The sequence below is a fragment of the Arachis duranensis genome, chromosome 4 (genome assembly GCF_000817695.3).
Source record: "Arachis duranensis cultivar V14167 chromosome 4, aradu.V14167.gnm2.J7QH, whole genome shotgun sequence".
Lineage (NCBI taxonomy): Eukaryota > Viridiplantae > Streptophyta > Magnoliopsida > Fabales > Fabaceae > Arachis > Arachis duranensis.
In genome coordinates, this window is record NC_029775.3 from 26466809 (window position 1) to 26473914 (window position 7106).

Sequence of the window (7106 nt, forward strand, 5' to 3'; positions counted from 1 at the left end):
AACATTCATAAACTTCACTATAAAAAACATGCACTGTTCAAACATTCATTCAGAAGACAAAAAGTGTTGCCACCACATAAAAATAATTAAAATTTTTCTTATTGAAAACTTGAAATAATTGCCTCCTTACTCTAAAGAGAATCTACCATTTTATTCATATTTAGTGATGATGAGAAGACAAATCATAGCTTTCTTGGAGATAATAAAAATAAAAATAAAAATAAAGACCCTAATTACTAATACTTATGTAATTCTTAAGATATGTTTCTAATAATAAAAGTTATCACAGATTTAAGATTAGGACTCAACAACCTTTATTTTGGGAGATGGATGCTCCTTCAATCTGTGGGGTGTCTGGTCCCTCAAGGAAGAGCTTCTAGCGCTTCAGCTCCTATAGCTCACGCCCTTGCTTTTCTTGTTCCTTAAGCAGCTTGCAGAGCATGCTATTTTGATTTTGCTGTTCTTCCTTAACTTGATCCATAGGCAAGACAACGAAAGGTTATAAAACATGTTGGGGTTAAGATGATGTGATTAACATTCGCATAGTAATCTCGTATCAGCTTCAGAGTTGCAACTTTCCAACTTCAACTTCTAATGTTTCCCAAGCCCACGATATGAGTTACCTATTAGTTCTATTTCATCTATGATAACCTATTAACTTTTCCATATACATAAACCTTTAACATTAAGTTGGCCAGACTTAACGTCAGCAGATATGCAACGGTAAGCTAACAGCATTAATCAATAGACAGTCATGTGCATAAAGCTCTATTTCTCGTTATTAGGATAAGACCTATAACATGACAGACACTCAAAGTGTGTAATGAACAGTTAGTCCATTCTCAAGGCTCTATTCAGGATGAACTGCTCTGATTACTCTTTTCTCAAAAGAATTGTTGAAGTTATCATCAAGACTTAAAGAAAAACTTTATGTTTTGAGGAAAAGGAACCATAATGTAACTCCTACTTTTGGTATGATCATGACGTGCTAAAAGTTAGGGTGTTACAACTCTGACTAAGGTGAAAAAGAAAAGTTGAATCTCATTAGAGCTCAAGGAGAGAGAACCCAAATTAAGAGAAGAGCAAAAATCTCACAACAAAGTTTGAAGTCTTGGAAGTATTGCACCTACACTAAAAGAAGCACTCCGCCAAGATGAAGAACAAAGTTATGAGTTCAGATGCTAGGTTCAGTGGATAAAGTTAAAGCTGTAATTCATCAATCTCCTTCATATTTTACTGTTTTGTATTTCAGTTTCAATGTATATCTTTGTTAGTTTTCTTTGAGAGGTAAAAGGCAAGAAAGAGAGACATTAAGAAAAAGACATAGAGTGAAAAAGGCTGAGAGATACACTTGAGAGAAAAGTCAAGAGTGATTTTAGATTTCTTTTAGTTATATTTTCTGTCTTGTGTCACGTACTTGAGAAGTATCCCTTGCTATGTTGGGTAAGCACTTAGTACGGTGAGTCTAGGTATTAGCATAATCAAGTCAAGTTTATATTGAAGCTTGTGTACCCAAATAAGATTAAGTTGAGTTCAAAGAAATTGGTGTATGTAATGCTTGAAATATAGTGAAAATTCTACCAATGTTGTGGTGGAGACTAGATGTAGGTTGTATCGCACAAGGCAAATAAACAAAGATATATGGTTGTGTCAACTTCTTCCTCTCTGTATTAATTCTGCTTTCTAATTTTATGAGACAAAATAAATTGTCTCCTGATTTATCCACTGCATAGATCAATCAAAATCAAAATTAAAGAAGACCATAGATTCAACCCCCTTTTTCTAAGGCTTTTGAAACCTTCAACAATCAATAACAATATTAAACTTTAATTTGTCTAATAAGTTTAAAAGTAATCAAACTCATACATTAATTCTAGTTCATGTAAGATTTTGATCAACACACCACCATTAGAAACACTTGAAGTTGCAAATGCAGACAGCAGCATTTGAAACCCTATAGGCAGAGCATTTTCCTTCAGCTCACTGGCCAAAAGTGCTCAAGAGCCCAAGCATTGGTATCCATATACCATTGTTTATCACAACCCTCTTCCTGCCATATGCAACTTATCTTTGCATCTCTTCTGTTGCAATGATGAGCAATTATCATCCCCAACACCACCACCATCCTTGTTGCACTTCACTATTTGCTGCCATAATCATAAGAGAACCTATATATGTATTTATGTAATGAGTTCTGCTACACATACAAGCCTTTTGGCTTACAAGCTATACAAGTTGGTCTAAGTCCAAGAAAAAACCACGCGCACCACTCCTTTAAAATCGAGCGTCCAACGCACGCGTTCATTATACCGCACTCTTCCTCTTCTTCCTCAATCAAAATGCAAACCGTCAAGATTCACAATCTTCCTCTTCTTCCATAATCAAAACGCAAATCGTCAAAATTCAAGAAAGATACAAATCTCCCTCAAAAATCACCAGAAAAAATGAAGAAACATTATTCAAGGTACTATTTTACTGTTCTTCTAGGTTTTTTTCTAGATTGTCTTTGCCATGTGCCTCATCCTTAACCAGCAAAACATTAAAAGATTTCAAGAAAAAATATAATGTCTCTCCCGTATTTTGGGTGTATTTCTTAAATTCTTTGGGTGTATTTCTGTAACGGTTTGGGTGTATTTATGTAACCGTTTGGGTATATTTTTTTAATCCTTTCTATAACCGTTTGGGTGTAATTCTGTAATCGTTTGGTTGTATTTCTGAAGTTTCATTATCTTCAAAACAATTTCAAAGCTTGATTTTAAAAACTAAAAAAATCGAAAAAAACGAAGCAAGAAGGAGATCTAACAAATTTGGCAAGAAATTCAAAAAAAGAAACGAAATCTTTTGAAAAATGGAAATTATATATTTGCGCGTTAATTGATTTGAATTGATTTAAAAATCTGTTAAAGAGGCACGTAACATAAGCAGCGCGTTTAGTGAGTTTCGTTTTTTTTAGACTTATAAAGCTTATAAACGCAAAACACTTGTATGTAGAGATTAATCCTTATGTCATACCTACATGGCACAACAATATTCATATGCTTTTAAAATTTCGAATTTTAGTATTAGATGGTTTTTCATATTCATTGGTATAGCTACCTAGCTAAAAATTGTGGTTATACACCACCAGTTAATGAACATATACATCACAACAAATATATACGAGAGAAAGCTAAGTTAATGGGATGAACTTTTTATATCTTTGTAGGGACAAACATTATGTTTTTGTGAAGTTTTTATTATTTCCACTAATTCTTAACTTCTTGATGTAATACCTTGTTGCTATTCAATCTTAAATTGAATAATTAAATTATTATTTAATAATTTTTAAAAGTATTTTTATTGTCTTAGATATCAGGTCATATTAAATTTAGATTCGAATATTTAACACTTTTAAATAAATAAATAAATAAGTTATTTTAATTACGAACAATAAAATCGGTTTTCACAATAAATCCAATAAATTTAAAAAAAATATTTTTAATTATATAAAAAATTAAGAAGTAAATTAATTTTTTTAGTAATTAGGAAGAACAAATAGTAACCCAAGATTAGTTAAAAGAAGTTTTAAGTCAAATTCAAGTTTAGTATAGTACCATTTATAAAATTTCTTAGGTTCAAATAGATTTGTCTTCTATGAAGGAGTACACGTGATTGAAGGAGAAGGGAAGGAATAAGGATCAGAGTTAACTTATTTGATTTTGTAAGGAGAAGAAGAACAACAACGTATTGCGAGAAGTGGTTGGCCATGCTTCCTAAGGAATTCACTATCACCCTTTACGAAAATGTGAATTCATGTATATGTTCCTTTTACCCCACACGCACATATATATATATATAAAAGTAATAAGGTTAGGAAGAAAAAAAAAAAGGCCTAAATTATTTAGTAGTATTAATATCTTAGTTAGATTATATGAACAAATGTCTGAATTAAAATATGATATTGTTATGGAACCTGTACAATTATAAGGGGTATGTTCAGTACTGATTCTTATAATATTGTTCGAAAAGTTGATAAGCTAATTTTCGTGGATGTCTATTTATCAGGCTGTTCACCTAAATCAGAGACCATTATAAATGCTATAACAAAACTCGAAAAATCAATGAAAATCATATTAGGTTTCTTATATATATATATTTTAAAATAAAATTAAAATAATAAAATTTAGAAATATTTTTAATTTTTTGACTAAATTTAAGAATAAAACATATATTTTATCCGATATATATTCTATGAGGATAAGTTTTTTATTTGAGTTCACGAGAATGTATTTATATTTATTGAATTGATTTAATTGATTAGAATTAAACCGTTTTTTAAATTCAAATCACATCATGATTAATTGGTAATGAATTAGAAGTTATGGGTGATTAGCACAACAAATTACTTAAAAACTGGTCACGTAATTGGAATTTAAAAAGTAGTATAATTTAATCTAAATAATTTAAATTAATTCAATAGTTATAAATGCATCTTAATGTTTTAAAAAAAATATTATTCTAATTAATTCTATATTGACTCTTTCACATTTATATATGAAAGAGAAAGATAATTTATAGCACTAATTGCATGTTGAATGAATTATTAAGAGTTTTTAATGTTAGTTATAATTTTAATTTTATTGAGTTCTATAAAAATATTTGTGAGATTATATGTTATAAATAATAATTTAAAATCAAAAATAAAATTTATTCTTTTAATATTTAGTTTTAGTTCATTTAAAATTTTATATTATTTTTAATTATTTTATTAATATAATTATAAAATTATTCTCCACATCTAAACAATTTTAGCATCTAAGTTTATCCAAATAATTTAGAGTCATGTACTTCTTTTTTTGTCTGTAATGCTGTGTCTTCTTCTTTTCCTCCTTTTTTTATTGTGATGCTGTGTCTTCTTCTTTTCTTTTTTTTTATTATTTTTTATTTTCGTTACCGTCATCACCACCATCTCCTCCTCCTCTTCCTCCTCATCCTCTTCTTCCTCCTTTCATTTTTTGTTCCAATTTTTGTTTGTCTGCTTGTTTTCGAATTGAGTTTGTGTGTCGCAATCATTAAATAATTTCAATTCATCCTGGATTTAAATAAGATCCACTTGGTCTGTGCTGATTTTGAAAGGAGTTTACATTCTAAATTTAATTTTCGGTTCATTTTAAATATAATTTCAGTTTATTTCTAAATATAATTTCGGTTCATTTTTGAGTAAATTATTTTGTTATAATTCTTTTTGTTTCACTGTATATCTTGAGAGGAATAAAACAAAAAAAAAGAGAAAAAAAATCAAACAAATTAAAAAAGAAGAAACAAAAAGAAAAAATTCCTCAAAACTTCTCATCATGTTTTTTTTTTCTTATTTTGTTCATTTAATCAAACAAAGAAGAAAAAATACATAATGCCGCAAAATCATTTGATAAATTTTGATGTGTTTTTATTTATGATTCAATTTTGTTTGTGTGTTTGTTTTCGAATTAAGTTTGTGTGTCGCAATCATTAAGTAATTTCGGTTCATTCTAAATTTAAATAAGGTGTATTTAGTCTGTACTTGTACTCTACAAAAACATTTTAAGAGTATAATAATATATATAAAATTTATATATATCAAATTTCAATTATTAACAAGATTCAATATTTTGCTTAATCAAATTAATTCCCCAATTTTCTTCGTCAATATATTGGTAGCAAATTATATTGATCGCACTGAATTTAGTAAACTTCTTAAAGTATATATTGAAACTGATCAAACCTTTCATTATTACCAATTAAATTCATACATTAGTTTGTAGTTCATATAAATTTTGATCAACACACCACCGACGTTAACAGTTGAAGGTGCAATTGCAGAAAACATACATATAGTGGCTAAAGCATTTTCCATAAGGTTGATGGCCAGGGTGCTTAAGAGCACAATTATCGTGACACCATAGTTTATCACACCCTCCTACCATTGGCATAAACAACTTTTCATGACATCGTTTCGGCTGCAATGATGAGCAATTATTCCCATCAGCACCACCGTTCTTGTTGCATACTTCATTACTTGCCCCCGTAATAATCATAAGAGCACCTATATACGTATATATGTAACACATGTCACAACATTATTTCAAAATTTCGCTCTTGTAACTTTCAAAATTCAGCATACAAAATTCAATTTCAAAATTCATAAAATGATGGACACCAACCAAATATAAATTAAATTAAAAAAAAGTCATATAATGTCAAATAATTTATAAAAAACAGGTCAATCTTTAGTAACTAAATAAATTTAACTCCATAGTCAAGAAGTTGCAACATTATAATAAATCATAAATAAGATATATAGATGCAAAAACTAGTTGTGCTTCCATTCCTAGGAAGGATAAGAATTAACTTACATGTTGTGAGAAGAAGAAGAACGAGAATAGCGTATTGCGAGAAGTGGTTGGCCATGCTTCCTAAGGAATTCACTATCACCCTTTACGAAAATGTGAATTCATGTATATGTTCCTTTTACCCCACACGCACATATATATATATATAAAAGTAATAAGGTTAGGAAGAAAAAAAAAAAGGCCTAAATTATTTAGTAGTATTAATATCTAGTGTAATTTTCAAAATTAAATTGTAGCTTTTTAAGAAATTATTTAAGTGTTTATAAAAAAATTAAAAAAATAACTTCTCTCATAATAAATTTTTTTATCATATATTTTTTAAAATAAACACTTTTAAAATTAAAAAATCAAATACAAAATAACTTATTTATAAACTACTTTTAATATAAGTATTTATTGTTTAAACTATTTTTTGAAAATGAACTTAATTAAGTTGTTTATCCAAACCGATCTAAAAAATGCATTTATATATAAACTGCAAACTAGATTAAAAGATATTTAATTAAGTTGTTTATCTAAATTGGGCATTTTTTTACTTCTTCAAAAGCTCTTAAACAATTTTTTAAAAAGTTAAAAATATATTTTAAAAATTATGTCAAACAATAATAATGTAACTTTTTATAAGTCAAAAATTCAAAAAAATAACTTTTAAAATTTTTCAAACAGATTCTAATTCTAACAACAATGAATGAATGCTAAATAAAATAAATTTTTATTATTTTTAAATAATTATTTTTT